The sequence below is a fragment of the Microcaecilia unicolor genome, chromosome 11 (genome assembly GCF_901765095.1).
Source record: "Microcaecilia unicolor chromosome 11, aMicUni1.1, whole genome shotgun sequence".
NCBI lineage: Eukaryota > Metazoa > Chordata > Amphibia > Gymnophiona > Siphonopidae > Microcaecilia > Microcaecilia unicolor.
In genome coordinates, this window is record NC_044041.1 from 198402397 (window position 1) to 198425049 (window position 22653).

The window sequence follows — 22653 nt, forward strand, 5'->3', positions numbered from 1 at the left end:
GCAAAAAAAAAAAAAAATGCAAACGAGTAACAGGGAAATCCAGAGCTGTAAGAATGTGGTGGGAGGAGGACGGAGCTCGAGGGCGCACGCTGCTTTGCGCCTGCGCCATAATGTGGGCGCCCCGAGCGGTCAGGTACAGCACGGCGGCAGCTTTCCATCGCCCCGCCCCCTGCGTTTACCACGCCCATCTCGCGGGGCGTGGTTTATGCAAACGCGGCGGGCGGGGCTTTGTGACTGTCTCGTGCTCGCCTTGGCCGGGTCATCGCACATTTGTGTCTGCACAGTTGTCCACGGTGCTGTGCCGCCCAGTGCGGACGGCAGGCGGAACTGAGGGGGGGTGGGGAGACTCTACGGCCAGGAGGGACCCGCTCAGCAAGGAGGAAGAGGCCAGGTAAGCGGGGGGGAAACGGAGATCGGTTAATCAAAAGTGCAGTGACCAGGGGCAGCAGAGGCGCCTGCGGATGGGCTGCATCTGAAGCAGAATTTGAGGGGGGGGGGGGGGGGGGGGAAGTAGAGTTTAAGGGATCGCATTTTGCCTTTTGACTTAAACTCGTGCCTGCCTGGTGCTGCTGCTGCATGTCATGCATGCTTTCATTCACACTTTTCCCCGGTGCTGAACTCTGCTGCTGGTTTATTTGTCCTGCCCGATCCGAAAAGATCTGCCGGATCCTGAGGGAGCCGCAAGTTTTGGTCCCAGTACACGGATAGTTGAACAAAGAGATTGAAGAAGGTGTTTTGAGTTGGTTTGTTGTCCGCTATTAGGCAAATATTGCTGAGAATCAATCTAAACGGTTACCAAAGAGAAAATCTTTGTTTATGGGGGGTTTAACGTATAACGCCTTGCGCGTTGCTACTGCAAGAATTAAGGCGCGTTAAAAGCGCTTAATAATGGTGCAGACTCTGTTGGCGGCATCTGGGCCCCAGCTGTGGTTCTTAGTATTCAGGACGGCGGTTCCGAGTAGGTCTCCCCCTTCCTAACTGCAGTACGAACAATGGATGTGGCAACGAAGGAGCCGCCTGCAAGAGAGCATGGTTGGCCGGTCGCTGCCTACCAGCCTCTGACGGGGCTTCCAGTGCTTTGCCAGCTCATCATTTGGTCATACGATTCCTATCCACGTCCACACTGGGCTGTTTTGCAGAGCTTGCGCTGGTGCTTATGCAAAAGGTAGACTAAGGAGGAAGCATATGTTAGAAAACTGGTCATTTACTTTGAAACAGAAGAAATGATTCCAGAAAAAGATAGCAAAAGGTTCACGCGCAAACCTTTTTGCAGACATGTTATGGGGGGGGGGGGGGGGGGGATGTAAATAAGTTTTTGCAACGCTCTTCTCAATGGTATATGTGTCTCCTTCATTTGCATGTCATTCAAAATGCCTGTTAGCATGCATGATAAACCCTGTATTTCTATGCATTCATAGCCCAGTCTTAACAACCCTTCTGGCGAGGTAGCCTATGGAAAGAAACTTTGCTCTTCAAAACTAGGTCAATCAAACCGGGATCATTTTTGCTATGCATCTTGATAATAGTAAATGGGAAAGAACTTTGGGTGTTTTAAGGTTCGCAAGTTGCATTATTAAAACTAACCAGAATGTAATAAGGTTAAGGTTGTTTACAGTAAGACCAATCTGGAAATCACTAGTGAAATACCAGGCACAGTCATGGGTTTTTGCTTCCGCCCTTGTTTATAAACAAATACTCATATTTTAACCTCTGTGGATAGTAGCAGAAAGGTTTTTTTTTTTTTTTAACTTGGAACTTTACCAAATTAGATTTTTTTTTTTTTTAAAGAACCCAGTTTAAATCTGGCATTTTCCTTCTAGAAATTGCGTAGGCTTACTGGCAACCTTCAGTTATCCATTAAAGAGCGTTTCCTCTGGTTGAGTTAATGTGTAAAGGAGAACAGTGTTCTTATATTTGTGAATCTTGGTGATAATTCACATTTTATTGCAAGGAAATAGATCTGCAGCATTTTGTAGTGAGTGGACTTGATAGACTAAGGGGATCATTTTCAAAGCACTTAACAGGTTACTATGGAACTTTGTAAGTCTAAGTGCTTTGAAAATACGCCTCCACGTCTACATTGGATCACCAAAGCACTTTTAAAACTCTTTTCTTTTTTACATTATTTAAGATACAGATTTAAATAGATCTCCAAATACTGATCAGTGCGTTTAGGAAAGATTTTGAGAAAGCTGGAATTAGCAGTTTGGTTGTTGATGGGGTTCAGGCTTCTAAGAGAAGAGGGCTGACAGCAGAGGGCGTAAGACAAAATACCAAATCAACTAATGCCTTTATTTCCCATGGGCATTGTTTCTGACATGCCTAAACACATTAATTTTAACAGTATAACTTCACTACAATGTGGGCATTGTGCACCCGTCCCCCGACACTGCGATGTGCTGTTGGGCTTGTAAAGAAATTCCTATAGTTTGATCTGCATAAATATTTCAGAATGTTCGTAAGGACCGTGTGGTTTATTGCTCCTGGTCTGGTATGTACAGTTTGAACTGTTCGTTCTGACTCGCTCCAAAGAAAAGCGATTGTACTAGAGCTGAGGTTGGGCAGCGTTAGCATGGCTCATCTATCAACGATTAGACACCTGACTGAAGACCGAACACAGTTCCACAATTCAGAGGGTCAATGTGAGTCGAAACCGGGGGTCCTCAACCCAGTCCTTGGGGTACGCCAAGACAGTCAAGGTTTTGGGATACCCGCAATGAATTTGCATAAGATTAGATTTTCCTACAGCGGAGGCAGTGTATCTCATGCATATTCATTGTGGATATATTGAAAACCAGATTAGCTTGGTGTGTCTCGTGAACTGGGTAGAGACCCCTTGGTCTAAACCAACTCTGTGGCACTTAGCAAGAACAACAGCGTCTATTGGCTGCTTTCTTATGGGCATCTAGGGGGTCCTTTTACAGTCCATCGTATTATGTCACTTGGATTACTGCAATGGAGTCTATGCAGGATATAAAGAGGCATATTTTCAAAGCACTTAGCCTTCCAAAGTTCCATAGAAACCTATGCGTAGACTCCATTGCAGTAATCCAAGTGACATAATATGATGGACTTTGGAAGGCTAAGTGCTTTGAAAATATGCCTCAAAGTACAACTTATTAAGAAACTCCAGACCACCCAAAACACAGCGGCCAGATTAATCTACGGTAAATCCAAATTTGAAAGTGTTACACCACTTTGAGAGAAATTGCATTGGCTTCCTGTCAAGGATCGAATCTTCTTTAAAATTTGCTCCCTAGTTCGCAAAATTCTTTACGGTGATGGTCCAGGCTACATGATTAATCCAATCACCCTACCACCCAGGAGTGCAATAAGACTATTCCGTTCTTACTTAAACCTTCATTACCCAAGCTGTAACGGTCTTAAGTATAAATCCACATATGCTTCATCCTTCTCCTTCATCAGCTCACAGCTCTGGAAATGCCTTACCAAAAGCATTAAAATCCACCCAAAACCATCTAAATTTCAGGAAATCTCTCAAAAACTTATTTGGAAGAGCCTACCACAAGGACTCAACCTGTGTCTCCACTTCCAGACACGCATCAATCTAATGACAGTTCTGGGCTCAGCCATTGTAGTGGCAGACGTGAGGCTGAAAGGTAGACTGATTTGCTCTAGAACCTGGCACACAGTAAACGGTTCTCCCCACCCCTGGGATTCCTTCCTCACAGGTGGGCTGTAGCTAGCCTGATTTGCTCTAGAACCTGGCACACAGTAAATGGTTCTCCCCAGCCCTGGGATTCTTTCCTCACAGGTGGGCTAGACCGATTTGCTCTAGAACCTGGCACACAGTAAATGGTTCTCCCCACCACTGGGATTCCTTCCTCACAGGTGGGCTGTAGCTAGACTGATTTGCTCTAGAACCTGGCACACAGTAAATGGTTCTCCCCACCCCTGCGATACCCTCCTCACAGGTGGGCTGTAGCTAGACTGATTTGCTCTAGAACCTGGCACACAGTAAACGGTTCTCCCCACCCCTGCGATTCCCTCCTCACAGGTGGGCTGTAGCTAGACTGATTTGCTCTAGAACCTGGCACACAGTAAACGGTTCTCCCCACCCCTGGGATTCCTTCCTCACAGGTGGGCTGTAGCTAGACTGATTTGCTCTAGAACCTGGCACACAGTAAACAGTTCTCCCCACCCCTGGGATTCCTTCCTCACAGGTGGGCTGTAGGTGCCCTGTAAGAGTGTGGGGTCTGTGTACCAAAACGTACACGGGCAAGGCTAGAACAAGATGCATTTACATGCCACTTGGAGTGTGGAAATAATATTAGCACTTTTGCTAATAAATATATGCTTATTTTTAGTTTATTATTTATCCAAGGTGAGGTACAAAATCATGTACATAAGCATAATCACAGCTCTTAACTGTACTGTCCATCAGTAGGTTCAAGGTGGTATGTAAACCGAGCGAAACAAATATTTTAAGAGGTTAAACTTCTTAAAAGAATCTGTGTCCCGCTGCCGTTTGAACTCTAAAAGTAGTATGTTTCACTCATGTGGGCCAGCAATAGAAAAAAAAAAAAACAGTCCTAGTTCACTCCAGTCGCAGCTGTCGCTGATCAGTTTCGATGACCTTACATTCATTCTGAGAGCACAGGATTCAGGGATGAAACTGAAAAAGACGAGCCATGGTACAGCCCCAAATGTACAAGCCAAACAGAGAGGGTAACCAGTATACCTAAAAAGTACATAAACAAAAAAAGCAACACTGGGCCTTCAAGACTGAGACAACGGGAGCATTTATTAATGAACTGACCCGGCATGGGCCGTGTTTCGGCGTTAATACCTGCCTCAGGGGTCAGGGTTTGCAAAAGAAAAGGCTGAGACAGGAGCTTTTTCTCCTACATCGCGGCTGCCCTTTGCGACCGGCTAGCTTGGTCTCAGAGATTTTCTACGTCCAATCTCGGAGGCATTGGATATATACACATTTCACACAATTTACCTCCAAACCCTGACCCCTGAGGCAGGCGTTGTTTAACGCCGGAACACGGCCCGTGTCCGGTCATTTCATTAATAAATACTCCTGTTGTCTCAGTCTTGAAGGCCCAGTGTTGCTTTTTTTGTTTATTTACAGTCCAAAATGTTCCATCAAAAGCAGCTTGAGCTTTATACGAAATTCTACTGCTAAGATGAGGGGTCATATGCTCAAATTTGGAAAGCCCTAACAATGTGGTGCCAGGGAGATTAAGCACTAGTTTGTAAGGGTGGGTATAAGTAGCATAGCTTGTAAATATAAGGGGGCATTTTCATGGGCGGGGCATTCACATGGGCGGAGCTACCGCTTACACACCTTAACAAAATGCTGTCAGTTACATGCACCTCTGCCTCATTTATGCGACTGCAGCTGCATCACGTCTGTGGCTGTTGTAACCGTGGTCGCATGCACAAAGCTGTGCCGGTGATTTTATGAGAATCTGTGGGCCCAGATGCCATTTATAACATTAGACACTCATCGCACAACATCAAAGTACCTAAAGGAGCCGCCCGTTTCTGGAACTGCACCCATCCGGGTGAAGTAGCTCAAGGTCACGTGGCAGGGGTTGAAGGTTAGACCAGGGATTTCATAGCAAGGTCTCCAAACATACAGATCAGTGGTGACATTGGCAACCCAGGTCAAGGTCAGATTCCTGTGTATCCTGTACATAAGTGTTGCCATACTGGGAAAGGCCAAAGGTCCATCGAGCCCAGCATCCTGTTTCCAACAGTGGCCAATCCAGGTCACAAATACCCGGCAAGATCCCAAAAATGTAAAAAAAACATTTTATACTGCTTATCCCAGAAATAGTGGATTTTCCCCAAGTCCATTTAATAACGGTACCATAGTCTCTGGCAACGAATTCCAGAGTTTGCTTGACATTTCAATGAAAGCACACTAAAGTATTACTGTAAGCTAATTCTGCAGTGAAAAACACACGTTAATGCATGCAACAGTAGCACATTTTAGTGAATCTAGCCCTAAGATTGCCTCTGCTCTGTTTTATTATTTATTTTCACAGGATTTTTATCATCATTTTAAATCTTACAGCCAAGTAAATACTTGTACAGAAAAAGAACACTTATCAACTAAGCTTAATATAATAGGAAAACCTTATAAAACACCACCCTCAAGTCCGCATAATTATTTATTTTATTTGCTTACAAGCGCAGTACTTACATAAGTACATAAGTAATGCCACACTGGGAAAAGACCAAGGGTCCATCGAGCCCAGCATCCTGTCCACGACAGCGGCCAATCCAGGCCAAGGGCACCTGGCAAGCTTCCCAAACGTACAAACATTCTATACATGTTATTCCTGGAATTGTGGATTTTTCCCAAGTCCATTTAGTAGCAGTTTATGGACTTGTCCTTTAGGAAATCGTGCAACCCCTTTTTAAACTCTGCTAAGCTAACCGCCTTCACCACTTTCTCCGGCAACGAATTCCAGAGTTTAATTATACGTTAGGTGAAGAAAAATTTTCTCCGATTTGTTTTAAATTTACTACACTGTAGTTTCATCGCATGCCCCCTAGTCCTAGTATTTTTGGAAAGCGTGAACAGACGCTTCACATCCACCTGTTCTACTCCACTCATTATTTTATATACCTCTATCATGTCTCCCCTCAGCCGTCTCTTTTCCAAGCTGAAAAGCCCTAGCCTCCTTAGTCTTTCTTCATAGGGAAGTCGTCCCATCCCCACTATCATTTTAGTCACCCTTCGCTGCACCTTTTCCAACTCTACTATATCTTTCTTGGGGGTTGATAGAACCAGACATTAAAACAAAGTGAAAACCAGAAGATATTTCTAGACTAAACGTTGACCAGGCACGTAGGACAAACCAAGCTTGACACTGACATAAAAGGCTTGTTTTAAGACTGTTTGGAACCTCAGTGTGGGGCTTGAATGTGTGGCCCCTGAGCTGCCTTTACATAAGACTTATTCCAGGCTAAGAGGATTTTTAAAAATTCTTATTTGGCTTCTGTAGTTATATGTATTTACAGTATCAGTGGGTACAGATTGTTATAAGCAGGAAGATCAGATTCTGAAGGTACTGAGAAAGGTAAATATTATTTATTACATTTGTATCCCACATTTCCCCACCTATTTGCAGGCTCAATGTGGCTTACATAGTACCGTAAAGACGTTCGCCAATTCCGGTATGAACAAATACAAAGTGATATTGTGGTAGACTAAGGTTCATGTGTAACAGACACATTAGGGAATCGTAGAGAGGAAGAGTTATTATATGTCCATTACGAGCTTTGGTTTCGTTGTGTTGCAGGGTACAGGCATTTAAGTTGGGTGGGTAGGGTATGCCTTTTTGGATAGGTTAGTTTTTAACGATTTCCGGAAGTTTAAGTGATCATAAGTTGTTCAGAAAACAAGTGTTATCGTAGAAGCTGGTGTAAGGCGGGTCTGCCACAAGAGCTTGAAGTTCGCTTACTCTTCTGACAAGTGCTATTAAGAACAGTACTTTCCAAGTTAGGAAATTCAGGGAACAGGAACAAAGTGGCTCAAATGGAGGTTTCATGAGAACTGTAAGGATGATATTAAAGATCACACACTTTTATTTGACATGCTGTAAGTCCCGTATGACTGTTTTGCCTATAAATTAGTGTTTTTACAAGATAAGCGTCATGGTTACTTGGCTCATCCCTCTCAGGGTTTGTTGTCAGGGTTTGATTCTGATAGAGGTTAAGTGAATGCTTCCAGGTCAAACTGTTCATTGGCTCTGTTTGTGGTGGAAATGTGATTTTTTTTTCTTTCCGGGGGGGGGGGGGGGGGGGGGCCTCAACTTTGGGCAGCTAACTGGATTGGTTCTTCTTAAGCTCTATGTCTGGTCTGATTTCCCTCCGCCCCCCTCCCCCCCCCCCCCAACCTGGTGGAAATGGTTTTGCAGCTTCTCAATGGAAGAGAGAGAGAGAGGAAGGCTGCAAGTTTTGTGAGGAAAGAGAATCCACAATCAGACCGGATCTGTTTCCTGCCCCCCTGGCAAAAGAGTAGCGGCTTGTTTGTACAGCTTTGTCCTGTGCTGGGCTCTACAGCTGAAATTTTAATTCCTAGATGTATGGGTTTTAGCTTTGACCGCCCATTATTTTTATGTGTGTTTGTGTATAGTCAAGCAGCTGTGTCTGAAAACATATGGCACCAGATGTGTTCTTCAGACAGACAGGATCTTGGTGGGATGGCGCTGTCCCAGCTGCTTCGTCAGAGCAGTTAAAGGGATGGGTGACGAGCTTGTCAGACACAAAATATGCATTTATTTATTGCATTTGTATCCCACATTTTCCCACCTCTTTGCGGGCTCAGTGTGGCTTACAATAAGATATGAATAATGGAAATACATTTGTTACAGCTTGGTTATGGGTTACATTGTACAAGTTATGCGAGATCATCGAAGTATCGTTAGGAATATTACAATGGGACATCAACATTGAAACATTGGAAGGAGACAATGGGAAGCTTAAGGGCAGTAGTAAAGCACAAAGACATATGTTGGGTGTACATCTTTCTGTGAGTATATGTATGGGTGATGTGGAATTAAGGGGGGTGATGCATTGATGAATAGTGAGTGTGGACTCTATGTGTTTTGGCTCTTTCCGTAGATTGTTTCAAACAGGTGGGTCTTCAATGATTTGCGAAAGGAAGCTTGTTCGTGAATCGTTCTTAGGTTGCGTGGCAGTGTATTCCAAAGCTGTGTGCTCATATGAGAAAAGTTTGACACGTGTAGCGTCTTGTATTTCACGCCCTTGCAATTAGGGAAGTGGAGGTTCAGGTATGTTCAGGTTGATGTTTTAGCATTTCTGGGTGGTAGGTCTATCAGCTCGGACATGTAGGCTGGGGCTTCACCGTTAATGATCTTGTGGACTAATGTGCATACCTTAAAAGTGACGCGTTCCCTAAGTGGAAGCCAGTGTAGTTTCTCTCGTAGTGGTGTTGCCCTTTCATATTTTGGTTTTCCGAAGATCAGTCTGGCTGCTGTGTTCTGGGCTGTTTGAAGTTTCCTCAGTATTTGCTCTTTGCAGCCTGCGTATAGTGAGTTGCAATAATCCAGATGGCTGAGCACGAGGGATTGCACTAGGTTGCGAAAGACGAATCTTGGGAAGAATGGTCTTATCCTTTTCAATTTCCACATGCAGTAGAACATCTTTTTCGTTGTGTGAAAGGAAGACTTGGAAACTAGGAATAAAACTGAGGAATATTGTCAGATTTCCATTGTGCAGCTATTGGAATCAATCCAGGTTTTACTTTCAGCTTAATTTGCCACATCTGAACAGGTCAGAAGCCCTTATAAACTGCACCTTGTTTTGGAGGTTAAAAAAAGCCTCAAATTTGGAAAGTAGTGTGATTGAAGGTGCTGCTCATAGGAGCCGGCTCCCAACATTGAGAAAATTCCTTGTATGTGTGTCCATGAAGGGGTTATTTCCAGTGGGCTTAGCGCTCCCAATAATTCCGAAAAGTGGGCTCCTATGGTGCTACTGAAGATAGAAGAGCTCCAGAATCCTCAAGGACTCTCCAGAATAGATGTCCCCAGACCTGCAGCCGTTTGTGAGAATTCTTAAAAACTGGACCTCCAAAGACGGGCCTGGGAACCTCTGGCCTGCTGCCTTCAGGAGACAGTAGTACAGTACAGGAAAATCTCTCTATGGGCCATACATTCTGATGTTTGAAGGAAACCATGAGGGCGGTAGGGAAGCCGTAGTCGGAGAACAAAATGCTTGGCATCTGAGCAATGCCAGGACTTCCGAATTCATAGGTAGCGCCCTGCCTCCAGAAGGGAAAATGGTGGAAAAGCAAGGCGCAGTGCCCCCCCCCCCCCGGGTGCACGGAGCCGCCATTAACGTGGCGCCGTGCCCCGACGGGCATGCGCATTAATGCCAGCGGGGTGGGGCGAGGCACGGTGGGCACGTTCCTGCCGCTCAGATGCACCCCGCTGGGAAGGGCGGGAAAAAGGGGGTTTAAAACCCCTGGGCAGAGCCCGGGACGTCCTCTTCTGGCGTCCGGGCATCTGGCCTGATGTTGTAAGCTAGGCAGCTGGGATAGCTGAGCCTACGGTTGAGCGCCCTTGCTGTACGGCGGGGAGCTCAGTATACGATTTGTCAGTCTTGCTGTGACGGCAGACTAGGTTGGCTACTAAGCCGGAAGGTTGATTGCCCAGGCTTATGATGTTTGTATTTCAAATAAAGTTGTGCCAAATTAAGAAAATACGATGTGTCTGGTTATTATTTCAATATCACGAATACCCTTAGGCCCGAGGGGTCTCGGCTGCCTATGTTACAAGGGAAGCGCACAAATTGTTTTGCTTCTGAAGAGAGCTTGAAAATGGGCTTGCTATTCAAAGGAAACTTAACATTTCTTACTGTCTTTTTCTAATGAATGATTATGCGGCTTTGGAGCCAAAGAAAGCAAGAGGCAGTGGAGCAGAGTGAACTGTTGCAGGGTCATGTTTTTGCTTTGATGGAAGATAAGAGCCATGACATCAGTGCTGTGAGATTAAGAATTTCATGAGGATGTGGCTGGACCCACAGCACAAAGCTGAGAAGACCAAATCATTCTGTATTTTCTAAAATGTCTCCTTGTAGGACACAACTTTCAGGCCTTCGATTAAAACGGTTAATGCAGACACCACCAGGAAAACCTGGAGGTGTTCGTGGCTTTCATTGCTGCCCCCCCACTGTCAGGAGTTGCACTAATGAGCTGAGGGTCACCAGGTAAGCAAAGACCAGCCCAGACAATTTTGTGTTTAGCCCTACTGGATCTCCTAGATTTCATTTCCTGCTTCTCTTCAAACAATTGGAAGTAAAAGCCTACAGATGTAATGGGGCTAAAACCAGGACCCATCCCCCTTCCTTTGACACAGCTATACAGCCGCAGTTGTTTTAAAGAGGGCCACCGCAACAGGAATGGACAAAAAAAGGAGGAGACATAGGAATAAGACCTAAAGAGAATAGACTTGGTCCTTGGCACGAAGTATCAGTCTTGCTGTGTTTTGAAACCTGAGTAGTGGTACCTGTGGATTTTTAAAAGACCAAGACATCTGGGCCTAGCTATGAAGAAACAGAAAAATGAAGGCAGACTATACAGCCTATCCAGTCTGCCCATCCATAATGTCTACTATCCCTTCCTCTGCCCCTGAGATACTATCAAGCTCATTTTCAAAGCACTTAGAGGCATATTTTCAAAGCACTTAGCCTTCCAAAGTTCCATAGGTTTCTATGGAACTTTGGAAGGCTAAGTGCTTTGAAAATATGCCTCAGAGCCTCCCAAAGTTCCATAGAAACCTATGGAACTTAGCCTCCCAAAGTGCTTTGAAAATATGCCTCATATATGTGTCTTGCAACCCTTTCCCTATCCAGTCTGCCCATCCATAATGTCTACTATCCCTTCCTCTGCCCCCAAGATACTATGTGTCTTGCAACCCTTCCCCTATCCAGTCTGCCCTCCTGTATCATCTACTGTCCCTTCCTCTCCCCTCGAGATCCTATGTACTTTCTTGCAACCCTTTCCACTAAATAATCTGCATTCTTTCAGTTGGAATGGTTGGAAAGCACTGCAGCAACATAATTAAAAGTGTCTTGGACAGTCCCGGGCTCTCCATGATGCAATCTTTAACAGCTGCTTGGGGGGAGGGAGAGGACCACTCTTCCCAGAAATCTACTTTCCAGATGTGAGTTTTGGGTTTGTTTGTTTTTTTGTCTTTTTAACAATAACAAAAAATACTGATGGTAACTATTTCAAACATTATGCAAACTTGTTTAGAGTAATCAGCAAGAATGATATCGGGAAGGATTAGACGGGGTGAAGAGAGACCTGAGTTGGAACGCCGTTGCATCCCTTGACAGTTCTTGGAAAATAGCGTATTCATTCATTAACTCATCTAATGGATGCCGTGAGATTAGGTTACCTCAGGCAGGCTTCCACTTGGTAGGAAGACATTTCAGGTCCTGCTTTTTATGAGGTTTCTGCAAAAAACAAAAACGATTTTCTTCCCAGACATTTCAGAATGTTGAAGCAGCACGGTAATCTTCAGCACCCCGTTCTCCTCACGTGGTGTTGAGTTCCCAGAGGAAGTGGAGGCTTTACTCAGTTTTTCCCACGTCACTGTGGTGTCGAAATACTTTTGCTTGGACACGTGATGAGAAGAAGAACAGTTCTCCAGCCTTAAGTTTAATTGAGGGAACAACTTGGTAGGCTTTTGCATCCAGGTCCCAGAACTCAAAACAAGTTCCAGAATAAAAACATTTTAGACCACTGGCTAAACTGCGCATCTTGTAGTCCACGTGCAGCTGATAGTATGATCTGAATATCCAATGTCACCATCTGCAGCAAGAATTTTTGGCTTTAGAAATTCCTGTTCCTAACCCTATGTGGTTTGCGTGTTTTCAAGACGGAAGTCCAGAATGCTCACAGTGGGGGACAAAAGTGTCCTAAGACGCAAGGTACCATCTTGTACCTTTTTATGATTAGGTGGGAGTTCACATTTATGTTGAGTAGAGAGGTGTGTTAGCCGTGTTAGTCCACTCTTAAAGGTTATCAATAGAAATCAAACAAAATAAAACATGGAAAAGAAAATAAGATGATACCTTTTTTTATTGGACATAACTTAATACATTTCTTGATCGCCCTTCTTCCTCAGATCGGAAATAAGCAAATGTGGTAGCAGATAGTATATATGAGAGAAACATCCAAGCATTACTTTGACAGTCTGACAGAGTGGGAGGGTGGGGGTATGCATGGGGACATCTGCTAACACATTTGCTTATTTCCGATCCGACGAAGAAGGGCAACCTTCGAAAGCTAATCAAGAAATGTATTAAGTTATGTCCAATAAAAAAGGTATCATCTTATTTTCTTTTCCATGTTTTATTTTGTTTGATTTCTATTGATAACATTTATGTTGTACACAGGAGGTTAAGCGTTTCCTGCACATTAACCCTCTCCGGTCACAGCAGTGTACACATCAGCATGGAGTTTTAGGAAACGTGTAATTGTTTCATGGGTAAAGGAGAACTTTTAAGGCCACTTTCCTGTTTCCTTTTCTCCTCTTGATGTGACACTGTTCTCGGTGGCACGAATTGCCATACACAGGATGCATCTGGCCGTTACTGTCGGCATGACAGTAAGTTGTTATCTGTATATGTGTGTAGCAGAGCAGTGCTGTTCCCAGTTGGATCCACAGGTGACGGAGAGTGGGAACCACCTTCAGGTTTGGCTTCTCTAACAAATGAGCACTTCCTTCTTCCAGAAAGGCCACATCTCTTGAACATGGATAGACCAGCACTATAATAAATTTCAGCAATCCCCTAGTCATTGGGCTACAGGTCCACTGCATCGGATCAGGAGATAGAAGGTGGAACAAGGTGTGCAGCCATCAGAACAAGGTCCTGTTCTGTTACATTATGTGGAAGATGATGTGCAGGGAATTCACACAGGCCATCTTCCAAGATGTATCTCAGACGAATGTCTCACTTGCTTGCGAGATTTGCAAGTTAGACTGTAAAGAATAGACTAGGGCAGGCAGTGACGATGATGATGATGGTCCTTTGTAAGGAGTTTAAAAAAGGTTTGGACGGCTTCCTAAAGGAAAAGTCCATAGACCATTATTAAATGGACTTGAGGAAAATCCACTACTGGGAAAGACCAAAGATCCATCGAGCCCAGCATCCTGTTTCCAACAGTGGCCAATCCAGGTCACAAATACCTGGCAAGATCCCAAAAATGTTCAAAACATTTTATACTGCTTATCCCAGAAATAGTGGATTTTCCCCAAGTCCATTTAATAACGGTCTATGGACTTTTCCTTTAGGAAGCCGTCCAAACCTTTTTTAAACTCCGCTAAGCTAACCACCTTTACCACATTCTCTGGCAACGAATTCCAGAGTTTAATTACACGTTGAGTGAAGAAACATTTTCTCCGATTCGTTTTAAATTTACTACATTGTAGCTTCATCGCATGCCCCCTAGTCCTAGTATTTTTGGAAAGCGTGAACAGACGCTTCACATCTACCCGTTCAACTCCACTCATTATTTTATAGACCTCTATCATAATCTCCCCTCAGCCGCCTTTTCTCCAAGCTGAAGAGCCCTAGCCGCTTTAGCCTTTCCTCATAGGGAAGTCGTCCCCTATATGGACTATCTCCCTGGCTCCTCTAGTGATGGTTCTTAGCTAGGGGCAGGTGCACCAGAGCTGCTGCTTTAACTCTACAGTCATAGGTCCCTGTTTACTACACCGTGCTATAAGAGCATGCTAACGCTAGAGACACCCTTCCTGTTTTTGTTGTTGCTGTTTTAATTGCCTTCGCGCATTGTAAACCGTTTTGGTTTGATTACAAGGAAAACGGTATATCAAGTGAAAATAAACAATAGCGTTGGCGCTTGCTAAAAACGGGGCCCATAGTAAATGATGGCCAGATAAAGACCTACACGGTCCATCCAGTTTGCCCACAAGGTGGCCGGAGTTGTACCTGCTGCTTCATGCAGGTTAGTTATACTCCTCGTAAGCGGTAAGGTTATTTAAATTTTGCTTGGATTCCTGTGTCTTTCCCTCGCGGTTTTGAATTCTTATCATTGCTTTTGTCTCCACCTCCTCCCGCAGGATAGAATTCCAGGCATCGAGCGCCCCCTCCCTGAAAAAGTATATTTCCTGATTATTACTCTGTTGACCATCTTGTAACCTCATTTCATGTCCTCTGAGTTCTATTAACACCTGTCAAGTATTAAACACTAGTAAAAGAAGCCCATTTCAGAGCAAATGAAACGGGTGCTAGCAAGATTTTCTTCGCCAACACCCCCCCTCCCTCCCTGGCCAACCCCTTCGTTGTTCTGGCATTGCTCCGCCCCCCAACGTCATAACGTTTGACGCGAGGGCGGGGCCCGGAGCGATTTCCCATCCCTGCCTCCCTCCCTCCCTGCCAACCCCTTCGTTGTTCTGCCATTGCTCCGCCCTTGAGGGCGGGGCCCAGAGCGATTTCCCACCCCCACCTCCCTGCCTCCCTCCCTGCTAACCCCTTCGTTGTTCTGCCATTGCTCCGCCCTCGAGGGCGGGGCCCGGAGCGATTTCCCACCCTCCCTGCCAACCCCTTCGTTGTTCTGCCATTGCTCCGCCCTCGAGGGCGGGGCCCGGAGCGATTTCCCACCCTCCCTGCCTCCCTCCCTGCCAACCCCTTCGTTGTTGTGCCATTGCTCCGCCCTCGAGGGCATGGCCCGGAGCGATTTTGGTGGCTTCACCACCAAGAACCTTCGAACCTTTTTGAAGGAAGTCACAGCTTGGCTTCACTGACGTCAGTGTGCTCAGAACGTTGAGGGTGAGTTTTATTATAGTAGATCTGTATCACCTCTGCTGGTCCCTCCTTATAACAAATTCAGGTCTCCTACTTGTACATCTTTTGACGCAAACCACGTACTGTTTTTCTTCCCTAAATCCAGATACTGGGTATAAGCATTGTATGATGGCTGACTCCTCCTGAGCCCACAGGAGACTATGAAAAGTGACCCTGTAGTTTGTCCAAACTGGCTAACTTGTGAAACAGAAGAGCTGAATTGGGAATCCAACGTAAGTCCCTCTAATACGGCCCACGGGCCCAAACCCTTATCACTTGTTTAGACAGTCACGGGTGGAGAGCAGCGCTGGCAGCTGGGACTGCTTTACCTCACTGCTCAAAAATGCTTTCTTATTGAGAGAATGGAAACAGTTTGAGGTTTTCTGCTCCAGAGAGGATTATGTGCTAATAGCTGCTTCAGCCTGGTCTCAACTGGGTGGGGTGGGGGGTGAGGGGCAGAGAAGTCCATGATCTCTGTTCACAGCCTGTGGTCCCGTACTTCGCACATATCCCTCAGGATATTAGGAGCTCGAAGGGAAAGAAGAAATAATTTATAATATTTCTGCCATCATTGTTTATTCCCAGTGCATTGATTTGTAACTTGCTCGAATGCTTTTTTTTTTCCCAAGATTCATGGAAATGACACATTTGTACCATGGTAAATATGTTGCAAAAGTGTCTGGCACAGTTAACACCGAAATGCTTCACAAGTTCCTGTGACTGTTTATGAACATCTGGCTGAATAAGTTAGACCAGTGGTTCCCAAACCTGGTCCTGGAGGACACCCCAGCCAGAAACAACAAAGAGAGTCCAAATCTCCCGTAAATAACAACAGAAAAAACAAAAAGAGCGGAAGAACTCCGAAGAACCAGACACAAAATGTGAATAAAAATTCAAATTTATTACACCAGACCCTACACGGTCCGTGTTTCGGCCAGCTCGGCCTTCCTCAGGGGTCTATAATCAATCTGATTACATCGCGCATGTACCGGTTTGGACAGGACTAGCAGATCTGTCCGAATTTGAATGAATATTTGGATATACATATGAATGTTTATATAAGCCAATTTATAGACCCCTGAGGAAGGCCGAGCTGGCCGAAACACGGACCGTGTAGGGTCTGGTGTAATAAATTTGGACACCCCAGCCAGTCAGGTTTTCAGGATATCCGCAATGAATATTCATGAGAGAGATTTGCATGCAGTGGAGGCAGTGCATGCAAATCTCTCTCATGAATATTCATTGTGGATTATCTTTGCTTAAAGCCCACCTCTTCAATGCTGCGTTCGGCACCTAACCCTTACCGTTCAGTGAATCCAGACTGCCCCAATTTGACTGCCCCTATCGGACCGACCGTTCACTTGTCTATTAGATTGTAAGCTCTTTGAGCAGGGACTGTCTCTCTTTGTTAAATTGTACAGCGCTGCGTAACCCTAGTAGCGCTCTAGAAATGTTAAGTAGTAGTAGTAGTAGAATGTTTATATAAGCCAATTTATAGACCCCTGAGGAAGGCCGAGCTGGCCGAAACACGGACCGTGTAGGGTCTGGTGTAATAAATTTGGACACCCCAGCCAGTCAGGTTTTCAGGATATCCGCAATGAATATTCATGAGAGAGATTTGCATGCAGTGGAGGCAGTGCATGCAAATCTCTCTCATGAATATTCATTGTGGATTATCCTGAAAACTTGACTGGTTGGGGTGCCAACAGGACCCCGGATTGGGAACCACCGAGTTAGAACTGTGCAAGGTTGTTTTGACCTTACAATTCAGGGCTGTTGGATGTTCTGCTGACAGAGAACCTGAGAGAGTTTAGCTGTTCCAGTATCTTAGGTCCACTTTGGCATCAGTGATACTGAAGTGGGATAGGAGGTACACTAGCCGTTTTGGAATGGGGGGGGGGTTCTGAGGCCCCCCCCAAGGTCACCGCTGCTCCGCCCCCCCCCCCCCCCGGCCCGAGCACTGTCTTTCTTATTGAACTTACATCGCACCACGCAGACGCAGCAGGCACATCAGCAAAGCTGCCATCGGGACGGCCTTCCTTCTCTGCCTGCCTGTGTCCCGCCCTCGTGTGACGTAACGCGGCGAGGGCGGGACACAGGCAGAGAAGGAAGCCCATCCTGACGGCAGCTTTGCTGATGTGCCTGCTGCGTCTGCGTGGTGCGATGTAAGTTCAATAAGAAAGACAGTGCTCGGGCCAGGTGGAGGGGCGGCGGTGGCGGCGACTCCGGGTGGGGGGAGCAATAGCAGTGACCTTGGGGGGGGGGGGGGGCGGAGCGGTTGAGAGTACGTCTGTGGCATGCGCAGTAGAGACTTCCCGCTCTATCCCGCCCCCCTCGTCACGTATTGATGCAGGGGCGGGGCAGAGAGGGAAGTCTCTACTGCGCATTTGCAAGTGAGTACGACACTCGCCTTTTATATGTTTGATATTGTCCGGTTGAGGTCTTTTTAACTCTAGAATTTGGTTTCACATCTGTCAACGTGAGGATGTTTTGAAGGCTGTGGCATTGTCATGTACCGGACAGTCGACTGATATGTGGGAAGTTACTGCCAGGGAGTGGCTTTAATATCCTCTTGGCTTTTGTAGGAAAGCAGCTTGTGAACTGAATGCCCCAGTTGTTCCGGTTTTGATCCGGAGTACATGTGCCCTTTTCTGTAGGTACCTGATCCAGACTCCATTCTGGACCTTTCTTTTATAGGATGCTGGGATCTGATCTGTTTCTTTTATTAGGTATCACAACGTATCAAAGCAGTTTACAATATTTTTATAGAAGAACAACACAAAACAATGACATGTAAGCTCTTCAGAAATGTAACCTTTTAGGCAAGGAAAAATAAAAGATCAGAACATCAAACATGTAACCAAATCATCTTGACCAACTAATCCCCATGCAACAAAAAATGTAATGTGTCCTTTAAATGTGCAGGCATGGAATATTTTGCAAGAAGCACAGTATTTTTTTCTGCTGGTTTTCCTGGAGGAAAAGTCCATAGTCTGTTATTGAGATGGACATGAGGGAAGCCACTGCTTGTCCCGGGATTGGTAGCATGGAATGTTGCTACTGTTTAGGATTCCGGAATCTTGTTACTCTTTGGAATTCTGGAATGTTGCTACTATGGGGTTCCAGAATCTTGCTATTCTCTGGGATTCTATATGGAATACTGCTACTCTTTAGGATTCTGGAATCTTGTTTGGGATTTTGGAATGTTGCTACTATTTGGGATTCCAGAATCTTGCTATACTTTGAGATTCTACATGGAATGTTGCTACTATTTGGGTTTCTGCTAGGTACTTGTGACCTGGATTGGCCACTGTTGGAAGCAGGATACTGGGCTAGATGGACCATTGGTCTGACCTAGTATGGCTATTCTTATGCGAGTCCTTAATGGGATGGAAAGAGAACAACTTTCTCCTAGCAGTGATGTTATTCTGTGGCATGTGATGTTGCCAGTTGCCCTCATCCCCACCCCTACCTGCTGTAATAGAATCCGGCACTGAGTTAAGTTATCTGTGGCCTCAGACTCAAGGGAGGAGATTTGCTTTTCATAATTTTTTTTTTTATTATTAATTCTCATGTCTCTAGCAAAGACTGTTGCTTTATTACTCTAATCTGATGTTACTCAGGAACTTTTAAAGCGACTGTCTGCTTCTGGCGTAAGCAGAATATGAGTGTGTGTGGGGGGGGGGGGGGGGGTGTTCTGTAGCAGTGCCCTGAATGACAAGCTTATTTAATCAAACAAACAAACAAAAAAAAACCTCCGTTGGGTTTTTCCAAATTTTCTAAAGTTTTCAGGATAATGGATTTTGTGGTTTATATTTCTCTGCAATTCTAGCAACCAGGTGCCCTCTGGGCTTGCTGTTCAGAGTCTGTTGTCTTCCTGGGGTGACGGGGCTTTGAATGCATTCACTGTGAACCCCCCCCCACATCAGCCAGCAACTTCGCTCACTTTAATTCCCGGCAGGTTGAACACCAGCTTCAAAAAAATATTAAATTGACAAGTGGCTGAGAAGCTCCATGCATGATTCTCCATTTTTAACCATTTCCTGTAATTCCCACTACTGTCAAGCATAAGCTGTTAAATCACATGAATCATTGACATGACTCAGTTCTGTTGGTGCCTGTTGAGCTGCTGACTAGAGGACAGCCATCACTTCAAAAGCTGCTGAAAGTGCGTTTATGTCCTGGTAACTGATGGCAGACAGATAATGACTGAAATGGCTGATCCTATTTATAGATGCAGCTTGCCACTACTGTGTTTTGCTTTTTGGAAGTATATTATAATCATTTGACTTCTGTTATGAGTTGAACTACTGTTCCATGCAGGTTACCACCCTCATGTCCTTCTGTTTAAGGTTGTAACTGTCGCTCCATGGAAATTACCTCCCCTCCCTCCCTCACTCATGCCTTTTTGAAAGGACAGTATAATACAGCGTTTTTCAACCAGTGTGTCGTGGCTGGTCCACAGGTGTGCTCCAGGGTCACTTTATTAGTAGGGCCAGCTTAATTTGTGCCTGAACAGAGTATACCTTTTAAAAGTTTCCTTGTCTCTAGTGGTCGGTGCCAGCGAGCAACGATTCATACAGCCTGCTTGTGCCAACCCTGGAGCCTTCTCTCTGATGCAACTTCCTCATTTTTACATCAGTGGGAAGGCTCTGGGGTTGGCATGAACAGGCAGTAAGAATCGCTGCCTCCGAGCCCTGGAGACAATGAAACTTTTAAAAGGTATATGGAGGGGGGTCAAGAGAGACAAGGGAAGATGCCTGTTTGCTGGCTGGAGAGGGAACAGGAGGGATACTAGACTATTTGTGAGGATGGGGGGAAGAGAAGGTAAATGCTGGACTATGGGGGGGGGGGAAAGAGAAGGTAAAATGCGGGACCATGTGTGGAGGTGTGCCTTGACGTTTTTAGCACCATGTAAATGTGCCATCAGACGAAAAAGTTTGAAAATCTCTGGTGTAATACTTCTATTTTTGGGCTTTATCTTTCTTTGCAATTAAGGGATCTTTTACGCATGTCGCGTGCTTCGTTAAATTGTATTACATTTTCTGTCTCCACCGTTTTCAGAATCCATGCGTCCACTGCTTCTTCTAAGAAAAATAAAATGCTTCCTGATCTTCTTCACCAGCTCGAGGTTTCATACTGTGATCCCTGTGAACCTCCAAGGAGGGTAAACTAGGGAAAAACCTCAGGTGTTCGCTCCTTCCCTGTAGCTGTGAGCGAAGTTTTCTTTAAAATAAAAAAAAAACGTTTGGAAGTCACAGAACTGTGACTGCCAGACTCCAATGCTTGTTTTAGTGCTGGAATCCCACCAGGGGGAAAAGTCCATGGGAAAAGATGCCGGAGAACACAGTTGTGCCCAGTGGACGGAGGGGTGAGTAGGGAAGTCTCTCCTCGTATCTCCTAAAGAGAAAAAGAAGTTTTCTCCCTGAGACCCTAGAAATGGTTTCCTACTGTAGCATGTTTTGGTTCCTCATCTGCTGTGTTGAGTACAGACCCAGAGTTTGGTGTAGGCAACATAGACAACAGTCCAGGATGCAAAATACCCAGGCTAAAGAGGTCTCTAGCTTACGTTTTCTTTTGTTGCCTTTATAGGGCCAAACGTCTGCCCAAGGCTGATCTGAGCAGCTGACAAAAGCAAAGCCGCAGTGGACCAGATTCTAGAAATAGATGCGGAAAATTCAGCGCTAATACAAATTCAGCCCTCAACGTTGTTCTGTAAAGGGCGTTTCGGGATGAGCCGTTATAGAATTCTAGTGCAAGTTGGTATCGAAATGTGTAAAGTTAGTTACCAACAGTTATGCTACGTCAACGGCACTCGTTAACTTGCCCTAAAGTTACCCATCTATACGTCCCTTTGCGCTCAGGTGCTTCAGCGACTTTACACAAAATAGCACCGGAAATGGCACGTGCCACTAGGCTACTCCTCCGCTCCCTGCACTGTAATATCGCCTATGGGAAGATGTCAGAAAGTACTCTTTACCACCCTCCCCCCCCCCCTTTTATTTTTTTTCTTAAGACCCTTTTGATTGTTATATTTTTTTTTCCAGGGATTGCTGTTCTGTTGACGATCCTCTTGCATTGTACAGGCTAGTGATTCATGCAGACAGGGTGTGGCCCTTCCACGTTCTAATTACGCCAAACATCTGCATCAGTCCGTGAGGATTTTTTTTTTTCTTTTCTTTTCTCAAGGCCTCACCTTAGCTCTGTTTTGGAAACTGGAGTTAAAAAGGACTTGGTTCGCCTTTCATGGGAACATGTCCTAGCCGTAGAGCTCTGAGTCCTTCTAACCTGAGGGCATCTGGCTTTGGTGGTGTCTAGAGAGTGCAGGCACTGCTCCCTTTTGTGGGCCAGAATGCTGACTAAAGCTTACAAAAGACCTGGAGTGTGTGTCATACTTTCCCCATAAGCCCTAGCTTTTATCTGAAGCTGCTTCTGATTCATAGGAATGGCATACAATCTGGTGAACCTCAGGACGACCTGTATCCCTCAGACAATTTTCCTTACGTGAATGCTATAATTCATGTACAATGAAATAACTATGCTGGGCTTTGTCACACACAGTCGCCTGCACATATTGGAATGTGTTAACGGGATAGAATAGAAGCAGGAGGTGAAAACGGTAACAGAATTCAAAAATACGTGGGATAAACATAAAGGAATCCTGTTCAGAAGAAATGGATTCTCAGAAGCTTAGCACCAGTGGTTAGGAGGCAGAGCTAGTGCTGGGCAGACTTCTACGGTCTGTGCCCTGAAAATGGCAGATACAAATCAAGGTCAGATATACATATGAAGTAGCACATATGAGTTTATCTTGTTGGGCAGACTGGATGGACTGTACAGGTCTTTTTTTTCTGCCGTCACCTACTATGTTACTATGTATAAGAAGAGAAGGCCGCTTCATGGCACTGGTGCCCCCCATTGGCCCCCCATTGGCCCCTGGGACTTCCTGGATCCCTAGTGATCTAGCGAGGGTCCATTCAGCATGAGCAATGACCGTGGCCACACCCAATGTGTCAGACATGACCAGTCTGAAGTACTGAGAGATTATGGTGAATGGTTGCGTCCGCCATATTGGATGCAGCCTCGGCCGAGGGCAGGAGCGAATGGGCATTGTTGCTGCCACAGTGGACCCCTTATGGGGCGGGGCGTAGGGCACTTGAAAAGTTTAGTTTTGTGTCATGCCCCTTGATGACAAATGGGGGACCCCCCCCCCCCCCCCCACACACACACAAAATAACACAAACTGAAAATGTTCTGGCTGCCTGTCCCTACTTATTTCTACACGTGCAGTGGTCTAATATACAGCAAGGGCAATTCGTATCTGATTAGTGA

The 22653-nt window shown here is 45.4% G+C and overlaps 1 protein-coding gene across 1 annotated transcript in view; it reads left to right on the plus strand.

The window, feature by feature from the left end:
- The first annotated feature begins 260 nt into the window (after window positions 1-260).
- FHL3 (four and a half LIM domains 3) overlaps window positions 261-22653 on the plus strand; it is a 52581-nt gene continuing 30188 nt past the window's right edge. Inside the window, exon 1 of the mRNA XM_030217413.1 lies at window positions 261-391. The gene's annotated coding sequence lies outside the window, so the exon portion shown is untranslated. The remainder of the gene's footprint in view (window positions 392-22653) is intronic.